General features: G+C 36.1%; 1 protein-coding gene across 6 annotated transcripts in view; it reads right to left on the bottom strand.

Annotated features, from left to right (window-relative positions):
- FGF14 (fibroblast growth factor 14) overlaps positions 1 to 13,664 on the bottom strand; it is a 415,553-nt gene that overhangs the window by 233,326 nt on the left and 168,563 nt on the right. The gene's annotated exons all lie outside the window — the stretch shown is intronic.

Here is a 13,664-nt window from a genome sequence, read left to right as displayed (position 1 = left end):
CAGAGGTGCAAATAAAAAGCAAGTATTTTATTGTTTGTGCAGCTACGTATTTCCTATCTGGTTTCTGTTGACAAGAACTTCAAAGTCAAAAATCTTCCACAGCAAAGATTCAACAATCACCTGCATTTTTATTATTTTTATTTTTATTTATTTTATTGTATTTTATTTTATTTTTGGTGAATGATAGCAGTACAAATGAAGAACCAAATTTTTGTGAGTGCCCCACCACTGAAGAGCTTGAAAGTTGATTTTTCTCCATACCAAATCAAGAATATAAAAACCTTGTGTAAACAAAAATGGAATGGAATTGAAGACCAAAAATTTCTGTAGAAAACTCATGTAGTAAACATCAGTCAGTAAAATTATGTTTAAAAGCACAGTGAAACCAGAAGCCATTCTGCTTACTTAGAGGCAATATGAAAATATGGCAAATGTCTGCACAAGCTGTTTTGATGTCGCTGAATGATGAGGGCAGCAGTGCAAGCAGAAGCAGCCAGTGGTTCATCCCTATGGTACATCCTGGAGAGGAATAGACAGATAGTAAAGCCCTTCCAAAAGAGTTTTCTTTCCTTCATTCAGGTACCCAACATCTACCAACTCTCTCTGGCATTAGATTTGGATGGACTTTTATAGATAAAACATTAAAAAAAAAAAAAAAAAGAAACACAGAAACTTTCTTGGTTGTCACCTGTCCGTGAATATTTTGAATGGGAATAACTATATATATTAAAAGCCCCAAACTGTTAAGTTAGGAAAAGATGGAATTAAATACTTGTAATTAATTGTATACAGAATAAGGAAAAACTCCAAAGGTGGTATACCACCATGAAATAAATAAGCTTTTCAGTTTTTGTTGTAGTACATTTTCAGAAGTGAAACTATGGGTTCAAGTGCTTCAAATATTGCACATGGCTGGGCATTTTAACAGCTTTTACAGATAATACTCTTGACATCCATTAGAGCTACCTCTCGTAAGGAGCATAAAAAGAAAGAAAATCCAACAAACTTTTCAAATGTAAATTTAATATGACAGCAATCTTCTAAAAAGGTTTGCAATTTCAGAGTTTTCTACCTAGACCCAAACAGAAATAACATCGAACTGGGAATAGAAGCACTGATGCATGGGTAAGCAAGGAGATTTCTCAAGCTTTTTTAAAAGTAATTTTGTATATATATAAATGCATTTCACCTGTAAGTATCAGATTTTTCAGCAAAGTAATAGAATGCATAATAAATTATAACATTTTTAAAAACAGTATATTGACTCACTTTCGTTTCTTAAAAACTCCATTACTGACAGATTTCATAAAGGAAAGAAGGAAAAAAAATCCAACTTATCTATATTAGTCAAATTACAGAATGTATTGCTTCATTAATTCAAATAAATTAAATTCCTTAATGCAAAAGCATCGATATATCAGACAGATCTTACAAATGTAGCATGCCAGTTTCTGTCTACTTTTGATCTACTATGAGCATTTAGTTAAATTTTTGCTTTCAAACAGCCTCATCTTGGAAAGATTTATTGCTCTTTAATTTTTACACTGTAAAACACTCCCAGATCTCAGTAGAACTATTCATGTCATTAAATGTAGAGCATACACATACATCTTTTGCAGGACTAGGGTCCAATTCTCAGACTAAGCTCCAAATTCAAGTACTAAGTCAATATTTCAGCAGAGGGAAAAAGGCTGCCAATTGCCTATATCATTCATCCAGATTTCATAATACAGGAAAAAAAGGGGGTTGAACTTCCCCTTTAACAAAGTAACTAGGCAAACCATTCAAGAGAAGATATATCCTAGTTAAAGATTGACAAGTTGCGACTCTGTGAAAAAATTAGAAATGAATACATAAGAGAAAGTCTGGCTGTTTAAGGCAATTCATATTGTTACCTCAATATCTGAAAACACAGATCTCATTCCATTACTATTTTTTTTTCCTTTTGTAGATATAGACACATTTTTGATTGAATGGAAGTGCAGAGAAAGCATTAGAGGCGAATGTAGTGAAAACAGAAAAATAAGGGGATCTAATCCTCTGAGGAACAAAATCTTGAGCTAGGATTAAGGAGAAAAAAAAAATTATTGTTTTTTTATGCCTAAAATTCCTTCTCTTGACTTTGGTAATTTAGAACTTAGGCATCAAGTTCTGGGATGCAGTTCTTGATTCAAAGACCTAACTTCAGCTGCCTGTAGTCCCTTTACAACCACTGGAGATCTAGTCAGTATCTTCAACAGAGACACGAATTATCATTTCACCATAAGCAACCACCCATGCTGGTCAGCTCAGCAGTGGTCTCTGGTCCACCACGTATTGACTGTACCTCCATTGACTATAAGAGGTCCCCAGAAACCAGCTCCAGACACACTGGTATCTTCTTGGATGTCTCAGTTTGGATCTGAGTCACATCCCTCATCTATGTTGGGACTTCAGGCTTCTATTCTAAACCCAAGGAGAAAAATAAACACCTCTCAAGGAAAGTTCATCCCTTCCAAATCATATATAGAATAAATAAGGTGAACTGTCTCACGGAAGTGCCTGTCCTGCTTCAAGCACAGCAAGGCAAGGTTTTCTGACTATTTTGGAACAGATATACTGAATGAGACTTATCACAGAGCAGAAACCTTCAGTGTTATCATTTAAGCTCCAGAGCAGCAAGATAAATCCCACTACAAGGACTGTCTGGAATGGATGGTCTTTTTGAGATGCTATTCCACACCACTTTTCCTTCTGAGGCCCAGTGCAGCCTGACTGAACAGCAAAATTCAGTGGATGTGCAAGCTTACCTCACTTTGGTGCCCACATGGAGCCAATTTGTTCTTAGGGAAACACAGCATTAATGCTCACACCCCATCTCCAAACACAAAGTTTTGGTATGTTTACTATTAAGGGGATGAGTTTCATTTCTGATATCTGAAACTTTTCTTTCATCCTTGTTATTGTCAATATTTACCACAGTTTCACTTCAGAAACAGAAGTCATTACTGTCGACCACAAATTCAGCCTCGTCATTGGCTTTTCACAGGTATGTAATTTTCAGTTTCAAATACCACAATGCTATTTGTGTTATGTGCTTAGGAACTAGAGCTGAATACAGGCTGCATTATCCAAGTCATAAAACTAAAGCACTCTGAGGATAGAACTAATGCCTCAAATGTAAAAATAGAAAACTAGTGGAAGACCAGTTTTCTCTGTCTACAAGTTAACTTTGTCATCAAATATATTTACTCTGAAGTTCGGAATAAAGCCCAGTGGATATGAAGCCCTTTAGTAATTTTATAATATAAATGACCACTTGGAGGTGCTAAAGCAATGGCAACTGTATATTCTAGCTATCAGGAAATATAGGTCTTATCCAATATGACCAGGCTAAGAGTGCTGTTTTTCAAATGTCACATCACTGTCTCAGCACGCGTGCGTTACATTTTTAGTTTCTGGCCTCTTTCCTGGACCTGCTGTTTCCCTCCAATGGCATGGATGTGGCTTCTCTCAGAGGGTTGCACTGTCAGTTTGTTTGGGGCGCTACAAAGTGGAGAAGTGCTTTTTCAAATTTACACTCGCATGCATCGATTGCTTGCCTACTATGGAAATGCTGCCACCTCCAAAAGAGAGCAGCGAAGCTACAAGCAGCTTAATGCCAAATTCCTAGCAACTTAGGGAAAGGTGACATTGTGATAGGTATTTCAGTAGTGGGTTAAAGCAGCTGTGCAGTATACTGTTGCTCAAGCTAAAGAACTTGACAAGAATTTCACCAAAACCCTGAAGTTAGAGCTCTTACTCTTACGAGGAGCCTGTTAGGACTACTACGGCATCACTTGAAAGAGACTGATGGCCCTGGTGGGGCTTAAATAGGTTTCTGGGTGATGGGCAGGGTAGGGGGGACCTCAGGAGAGGCTGGGAATAGCCAGAAGATGTACTGGTGCCCTGAGGACCCTGACAATGCATTTTTTGTGGAGGAGGTTCATCACATTTTGGTATGGCAAAGTCCTGTTTTTATTTTTGAAATCTGAGCAGATTGCAGTTCAAGGAGACACAGTTGCACAGGGAATCAGGCTGCGCTGAACATCTCATCATATATTCTCATCACTGCATCTGTGCTTGAAAAGTGAGTCTTCCTAATGAACTACTTACAAGAAAAAAAAAAAAAAAAGAAAAAAAAAGAAGTCCACGCATAAAACTGAATGGGCCTGGACAGATCCTTCAGTTGAGCCAGCTTAGACCATTACGGTATGCCACTTAAACGACGCTGAGGCTCTTTTGGAAAGATTTTTTGAAAATCTTTCAAAGGAAGCAGCATCTGCAGAGCTTCTGCAGCCATCGGTGCCAGAAGTGTATTCCTACCACCTGAAACCCTGCACTGCTGGCAAAGCTATGATTTCATGGTGTGATGATATAAGGGAGAACTGAAACAAACGAAATGTTTTTGATGTTCCAAAGTTAAAAAGAACTTTTCAAGTCTTTCAAAGTTTTCACAGTTTATTATCACTCACTGATTAATAAACTAGCAGTTCTATAAATGATCAGCCAGTGAAGTAGGTAATTTGGAATATATTTAGTAAAGATGAAGATATATCTACCCTGCCCTTTGTACATCATTTCTGACACTTGGCTCCACTGAACTCATAGGAATTTTATAATTGATCCCTGCAGTGATAGATTTCACCAGCTATTCTGTTTGTTCATACAGGTATTGAATTCCCGACTTTGAACTTATGCTTCTATGCTGGCTCAAGTGTGCTCCAAATGCACAAAAAAAAAAAAAAATCAAGCAGCAAGAACATACACAATATACATTATTTTTGACACTGAAGGCATCCACAACAGTGCAAATTATAGCAGTGAAAGTCTGTAATTTCTAGCAATATTGGGATTTATATCAAACTTGAACAAACAAATAATAAAATGGATAATTCTGATAGGGTTAGAACACAGCACTGTGTCCTGAAATCTCCTTCCAAGACCATAAATGATGTTTTTTTTGTTCTTATCATTCTTTGAAAAATGCTATTTCTTTACAACTGCCACAATCAAAAGGTAGAAAAGTCGTATTACAATAAAATAAACAGGAGATTGCCAGTTTGAAATCTCACACATAACATATTGTAGGCGCACACAAAGGTGACCTGTGGGGACTTAATAGCTCAAGTATATGCAACATAAAGCAAAGTTGCATAGAAATGCAGTTATTTTATAGAAAGTCCCAATAAGAATTTTAATAAAACTTACATTAATTGTAATAAAAATAATCTTTGTAAATGTTACCTGGTAAGCTAGTGCTGCTGAGTTGACAGGCAGTAATTTGTTAATCCAAAGTGGTCAAACTATTATGAATCATGTGGCTGTACTCTTTTCATGAAACCACTGTTGAATAACAATTACTTCATACATGATATTTAATTTAAGATGGGAGAATCAGCCTCTCCCACATGAAATAATTGCGGCTCAAAATGCCTGGATCACTTCATTGTTTTTCTGATTGGGAGTAATCACATTTCATGCAATTTATATTAAGAAATGTTTGCAAATGCAAGGTGAAATTGACAGTGCCAAATGCTACCAGGACACTGAATTTACAGGTAAGAAAAAACTTTCATAAATCTTCATAAATACACTCCTCCTTATCTCAATTTAGAGAAAAGTGACATCTACTCAGATGCATAAAAAGTCCCAGCTACATTATATATATATATATATATATGTAATATGTGTGTGTATAAAATAATAATAAAGACATTTGCTTTGTGCTTTTTGCTGCTCCTTATAAATCACTGCCAACGCAACAAGTTTATTTGCTCTACATGGATGAAGATCACTACCTGTAACAAATTCTGAGAATCTGAAGTTGCAAAAGCAGAGCTGGATTTGAGATTCTAGGCTTTACATATCCTAGCAAGACTTTGGACAGATTGAAAGGTATCAATTATGTCAATATCCCAAATACCTAATTTGAACTAGAAACAGTCCTATTTAGTGATATTGTTTCCTCTCTGTACATTTGCAGCAAAACAGCAGTTCTTACTCTTTTTGTCCTACATTTCTAGAGCTGGTAGCAGCGTAAACACAAGATGGCAAGAGCAAGTTGTCCTTAGCTACGCTTGAGCTGCAGGGCAGGCTCAGGGAGCACCCATTGCCCACCATAACCCCACTGCCCCTTCCCCAGCAGCCTCCTTGTCCAAAAACCCAGCCTGCTTTTCTATGGGAGGAAAGAGATGGAGGACAAGAGATGGGAAGAAGAAAGAAGAGGCTAGGTATCCTCTTTGCACCCCATTGTGCTGCTGGGGTGCTGGGAGGCACCCCTGGAAACTCTGAGCTCCCATAGCTCAGATGGACACCCACTCAGAATATCAGCTGCCCCATGGTCCCTGATAAATGCATGCATTTAAACATGCAGTCCCTGTAAAACATCACATACCGATGAGGGCGTAGATTGGCATACAACAAGGTTACAGAATTGAGCCCTGTGGGCTGCTCAGTTCTCTCCTCATTATGGCTGGCCATATTGCAGCAGTGATATTGACAGCGATCACGTCGGATCTCTTGCACTGCACTGCATGCAGATACACAAGATGGCAGTTTTCCACCCAGGAAGGTTTTGTGTTCTAAATTTAAATGAGATCCCATTTATAAATAGCAACACAATAATGTGGCTAAATAGTCTCATTTGCCAGCGTCATAATGATTCCAAATTACATCAATGGAAGCAGAGAAAATTAACAGCTTTGCCTTAATCCTTTGTATGTTATGCTGGGGAACTTGTCAATATGACTGTTCCAAGCATTTCTATTCCTGTAGCTTGATATAAAGAAAACAAAATAAAATGTCCTCAAAGACAAATCATCTGAAATAGAAAGGGTGTGAGGATTAAGATAAAAAGTCCAAAGTTGAAGATACTGCTCATGGCAACTGCTGAGATTGGCTGTGCTTCCTAAAAGAAAAATAAATAAATAAATAAATAAAGCAAGAATCACAGAAAGCAAAAATTAACTTCCCTATATTCTAGTGGAATTCCCCTACAGTTTAATATTGATTCCTTTTATTTAACAGTTGGATACAGCTTTCTATACAACTTGGTTTCAATGAGCTGCTCAGTAGAAACTGTTGGTCTCCATTATATTGCTGAAGCTTACGCAGGCATAGTTAAATGCCATGTAAATAACAATCCATAGCACATTTCACCAGATGGCTGTTCAAAAACTTGTGTAGGCATCCAGAAAGCCCACAAAGATAGCATTCATAATGGGCATAGTTACTAAGCACACCTCTAGAAGCAGTACAAATATGAACAGCTAAAAATAGAATAGATCTGATTTATCACTACCCAAGATTCACATGACTCTAATTTCAGCATTTTCCCAGGAATCAGTCCAATCGAGTTCTGGTGGACAGAGTTAGAGTGGCTTTAGGCAGAGTTACATAGAAATGAATCAGATTCTCTACCTATTGCTATTATAGATTTCTCCCTCTCTAAAACCAGGAGGAAACAAGACATTTTTGAGGATAACTGCAAAATCATATCTTCTTAATAATCATGATATATTAAGAAAGAAGACAAAGATGTTTCCGAAGGCCAAAAGAAAGTGGAAAAGGTGGGAGATAAAGTGGAAAACGGGGAAATAAAGCACTACCTTGCAAATCAACTATATGCATATACTCCAAGAGTCTGACAGCTGGTGGTGGACACTGCCACAGCCACTCTGGGGAAGTGTTGAATTATATACAATAACAACAACAAAAATAAAATATATATAAAAAAAATAATATGCCGTTCAGGAAGGATCAGGCTTGCTAGGGAGGCTGAAGTAGAGACAGGCTCAGTCTGTAATCCGTCCAGTAGGCTGCCAGCCTCATTGCCAACAGCGATTCAGAAGGCACCTTGCACTCTCCCTAGCATCTTCACAAAGACTAAAATATCTTCATCTTGTTTCCATGGGCTCATTGCTCCCCCAAGACTTTCTTATTCTTTTTGTTTTTTTGTTTGTTTGTTTAACTTACTATGATAGTATATGTCTAGACACTAATGAAGAACATATGATAGTTCATTTCAGCTCCACTGCAAGTAAAATTTCTGATTTCTAAAACATGAAGATGAGCACAAGCTTTTGCTGAAACTTAGTAAATGTAATTATGAGAGCTTAAATTGAGAGAATATCATACATGAATCTTTGTAGGGAAATTTCTGGCTTGAAATTAAAGCCAACGTTGTAAACTTATACACAAAGATTCTGGGAACAAAACAGAATCAGATAAAGTAAAATAGATAAGAAACTAAATAATACAGTCGATTCATCAAAATCTCCCCCAGTTAAACACAGAGTTCTCTCAGTAAGTGCAACTGAAAAGAAAAGCTGACCAAAACAAAGTATAGGACTTTTCTTCTGTTCAACACTATGAACTATTTCTGATGACAGCTAGCAAATATCAACAAGTCTTGTAACATATAAATCAGATTTAAAAAAAAGAAATGAATGTTATAAAACTTTTCAATACTTACTCAGAAAAGTGCCCCCCCCAAAAAAAAAGAAAGAAAGAACATTCACTTGTGTATAATATAAGATTACAAGATAAAAAGTATTTTTTTCTGTTTAATCCCTGCCTTTTATTATGCTTTAGTCCCCAGCATAGTAGGCTGGTACAAATTACATTTTTTTAACTTATTCTGGAAATAAAAATGTTGCCCAGTGGTTTTTTTGTTTGTTTGTTTGTTGTTTTTTCCTGCAGTATTATAACCTGGTGTATATGTGTTCTAATGGTAAAATGTTGTTTTTCTGGTTCATCCATACCACAGTTTAAATAAAAACAGGTGTACTGGCAGGCATACAATAGATCATCATCACTTTTGGTCAGGGGTTTTTGGTGTTTTTGGAGCTGGGATGACCTCAGAATCAAAGGAAGTGAACTTCTGACCACAGAGAAGAAAAATTAGATTCAAAAAAGAGGTCTTTAATATTATCACCCTTATAGCTTGGTTTATTGGAGTAAGAAAATGATAAAGGTATATGAAATGGGAGACCTTAGAGAGTAGGACGAAGAAGGGACGAGAGAGCTAGGTAGATTAAATAGGGTCAACCTTAAGAAAAAGGAAATAGTGTGGATAGGGGTTTAGAGGAATATATTCTGGAATCTGGGTAAATGAGGCAGGCTAAACTTCAGAGTTGATCTACACCTGCCCAAGCTTTAAAAAATCACATCTAAAGACTCAGTTGTAGTCATACACATTCTGACCATTGAATTTACAATGGGTTCAAAGTAACTTAAAATTTCAAAGTTACAAAGGAGTGCTTTGTTTTGATTTTTTTTTCTTTTTTTTGTCATTTCTTTCTATTTTTGTTTTTTGAAGTTAAGCCTTAAGCAGTAAGAAGTTAAATATTACTTCCCCAAAGTCATAATAATCTGCCCTTTCTTCAGTTTCTTGTTTTGGGCTTCTGTTTTCACAGAGACATATTAGATATCTCAATATCTAGATAATATGCAGATGAGAAGTGTAGAAAGTAGGTAATATCTAGATAACTATAAATAAAATAAACTAAACTAATCTAAAGTAAACTAAACTAAATTGTTGCAGCTGGGGAGGAGAATGGATGACATGAGAGGGTGATCAGGCACTGGAACAGGCTCCCCAGAGAAGTGTTCATGGCACCAAGCCTGACAGAGTTCAAGAAGGACAACATTCTCAGACATATGGTCTGAGTTTTGGGTGGTCTTGTGTGGAACCAGGAGCTGGACTTCACAGTCTTTGTAGGTCCCTTCCAAATTGGGATATGATTCTATGAGATAATATCAAAGGCTTGGACAAAACACAGACACCCTGGTAGAGTTTCTACCTGTAATCAGGACTTATCCTTACATCTCCAGTATACATTGAAGTAATTTATTGAACTTCTCCTTGGTTCATGCTCCTTTTCTTCAGTATGAAATTTTCTTCATGGTAAAATTCTTTTTTTTTCTTTTTTCTTTTTTTCAGGGCAAAACAAATATTAAATGAAACTACAGCTACAACTAAAGCTACAGCTTTAAATTGATTATATTTCTACAGCAGTAAGAATAACTCTTTACAATTTTTACTTTAGATTTTCCTTATTTATTAAAATATTTCCTTCCTCATTATGCACCCTGTTTTCTCCAATGCTCAGGGATGCTTGTTCATTATAAGGCTATCCACTATGAGGTTGAGAATACCATATGCCTTGAATAAATTGTAGTAAAACTTTGCACACCATGCAAGGAGAAGCTGAGGCTTTTTGCTGATACAAAGAGGAAAAATAACTATTAAAAAAAAAAAAAGGATAAAGAAGAAAAAAAAAAAGAAGAAAACAGATGAATTGTGGGATTAAATGTAATTAAAAAAAATGAAAATAAAATAAACTATTAAAGGTGTCCAAGTTATAATACTCCTAATGATCTAAACCAGTGAAGGCAGCATAATCAATGACCAGAGGCTTGCTTGCAGTGCATTTATTACATGTACAGATGCATATTTTTTTTAAAGTGATAGTGTATGTTGCTGGTCTAAAAACATTCTCACTGAAAAAACAAAAATGCTCATGTCAAAATCAAATTTACAATTTATTTTCATAAAAAATATTTTCTATGTTTAATTTGGTTTATATTTCACTGTTTGCTTAACTGGAATGTGATCAATGTAAGAACAAAATCTAGACTGCAAAGAATTTTTTGTATTGCTCTACATCAGCCATCTTTGGTTGTTACTAATGTTTAATCATCCTCCGAGAAGCACTGAATTTGCTATAATGCAATGTGAAAGGACATATGAAGCAAAGATATGAATTATTCTTAAATACAGAAACTATAAACTCTCAATTTATTATCATTCTAACATAGACATAATTTATCAAGTACAGCAATAGCTGTTTTCAACAAGAATGAAGAATAATATTTGCAAACCTAAAGCTGACTTGGCATACACAATGGTATTGTCATAAACCTAAATGCTGTTTTCTTTGTACCAAGGGCACAAACATTACCAAATGAAAGAACAGACTGTTAAGAAGGAACATTTTGTATCTTCCCATCTTTCAGACAATTGGAACCCTTTATTTAGTCCTTTCAAAGTACACGTTTTTGCCTTCGAGTCCAGTTCAAGAAATGTTGTAAGCTATTCAATGTCTAGGTCACAGAAGAGACAAAACTGAGAACTAAGCTCGTGTTTCTCATCCACTTTCAACACAGCCTATGCCCTTGCACTAGTCCTTCATCTACTGGCAAGACTGCACTAGAAAATGGACCAGTCAGGGTTAGAGGCTTTTACTTACTTCTTTGAGTACTGTTTGTCTACAAATCTGAGTGGATGGATGTTGTTTCTTAAAAAAATCAGTGCGAGAATAAATAGGTGACATCATAACCAAACATGAACTTCTTGTTCTTTGAAAATGGCACTTTCCAGTAAAGCAAAATAAGAAGTATTAAAATTATTCTATGCTTGAAATAAGAAAATTAACCGATTGCTCTCTATTAAAACCAAGAAACACATACGCCTTAGTTTCTATAAGGATTTGCTGGTGGTAGACTGTTTTGGTTTTTTGTTGTTGTTTGTTTGTTTTGTTTTTTTTTAAGTAGTTCCATGATTTAAATTATATCTGAGATTCACGTATTTCTAATGACTGTCTGCAGGGATTTTTAGTTTTGTTTGTTTGTTTATGTTTTTTTTTTTGGGGGGGGGGGGAGGGTGAGGTTTTTTGCATGTTTTAAAGAAAGGAATGATCCAGCCACCTTTAATATAAAATTTCAAATTTCAGTACAACACACACTAAATTCTGACTCCTGGCAGTCTTTTGAGTTATTTTCTGATAGATATATAAGGAAGACAGCTTTTGTTCTTAGGATTTTACCCCAAATCCAACATGAGTATGAGGTGTCTCCCTTCTCAATCTCAATATTCATTTGTGTTTAAGTATCATTTTTAAAGTGTACAGGTTGATTAGAAGGGGAAACATTTCAGTCATGTTGCTAGATACATGTGATTATGCATATGATAAATCCTAAAAATTTTCAAAGCCATTTCCAGTGTAAATCTGTGAATTCAAATAAATTATTGAATAAAAGCCACCTAAGGATTCAAAGGAAAACAAAGCAAAACTAAACAAAACAACCCTCATAGAGGAGGAATTAAGATAATAATGTAATCTCTCATATTTCTTGTGATCCCTCTGTGCCTTGTGACAGGGCACCATATAGCCTTGCCCTTTAAAAGGAAGGTTTGGGAGAAAGGCATTCTGTCTTGAGTAGGGCCAGAAAGGAGCACACGCTCTACAAAGAACGAGCTGTGTCAGCCTTCTGTACCTCTGTAGTCTTTCTCTTTTCTCTCAAAAGAAAGAGGGAGATTCCAGATGAACCTGCCAAAAATGTAAGGGTGGTCAGAGAATGTCTGTTGACCATTTCATTAATAACCTTCTCCAAAATCAGCGCTACATTATTCCTGATACTAGGAGTTTTAAATTGCCAGTCTCACAGATTAGCCAGTGCTAAACAGAATGAACCATATTAATTTAATACATGCTATTGTTTCACACCCATCTGCATTACTGAAAATGTTTCTATTCTACCAATTTTTAAAAAATATGTAATTGGTGTAATAAAGAAGATGTCTGAGCCATTTGCTTTGTACCAACTTCCTTACTCCTTTGGAAATTCTAAATCAAATGGGGTTAACTGGCAGATCTTGGCCACCATAAAACAAAAAGCACTGGTTTTGGATTGCTGTTTCTTCCTCCCACAAAGGCCAGTAGGATTCCTGGGGATCCTATAAGCCAAACCTTCACAGAATAATCCCTAGCGAGTTATAACCAATATTCCAGGTGCAAGTGGGAGATGGGTGTGGAATAACCTGAGACTTCAGAATTACACGCTTGTCATTGATAAGAAAAAAAAAGGGGGAGACAGAAGTAAACCAATTTAGCTGAACAAAGCAAGGGTAAATAAAAGACAACTGCAGTAAATCCAGCATACATGCTTTGTTGAAACTGACATTTCTGACAAGAGAACAGGAGACACTGCCTTAAATTTTCTGTTCTAGTATGAACATCTGAAAACCAGTACACTGCAAAAGGTATATGCTAAGAGTAAGCCAAAGATGTGTGGCAAGTAATGGCAAGTAGTAAAAAGCTGACATGGCTTCTATACAAGGGAAATTATGAAATTCATTAAGTCCATAGGATTACTCAACCTTGATGAAACTGAATGGGGAAACTGAGCATAGACAAGGTAAAAATAAAAATAAAAATTAAGTTTGTATGGTCAACACTCACAACCAGGTGCTCCATCAGGCTTTCTATAGGACAACTAATCAATAGACAACCCCCCTCCAGATTCACTAAAGATAACCTTCACACTGCAAAACTTAAAATGAACCAAAGTTTGTTTCTGTTTTCTTCTTACTTTTTGAGCCTTTTTACTCATTGCAGGTTCCATTTGTTTTCTTCTTTTTGAGCCTTTTTACTCATTGCAGGTTCCATTACCAACATTTTCCCTCCTAAAGAAAGCATCAGAATGTAATTTCCTAACAATTTTAGTGTTTTGACAGACTTGTGCATCTCCTAAAGCTTCAAATGAGAAATGTAATCGTGATTCACATGATACAGCTGGACGAGTATCCAAAAACCACTTCATTTTCACTGAACTTTTGCCAGAAGTGGACAGTACCCAGT

The sequence above is a fragment of the Anser brachyrhynchus genome, assembly GCF_964034855.1.
Source record: "Anser brachyrhynchus genome assembly, chromosome: 1".
Classification (NCBI taxonomy): domain Eukaryota; kingdom Metazoa; phylum Chordata; class Aves; order Anseriformes; family Anatidae; genus Anser; species Anser brachyrhynchus.
The sequence above is the reverse complement of the archived record's forward strand: the minus strand, read 5'-3'. Positions and strand labels throughout refer to the sequence as shown.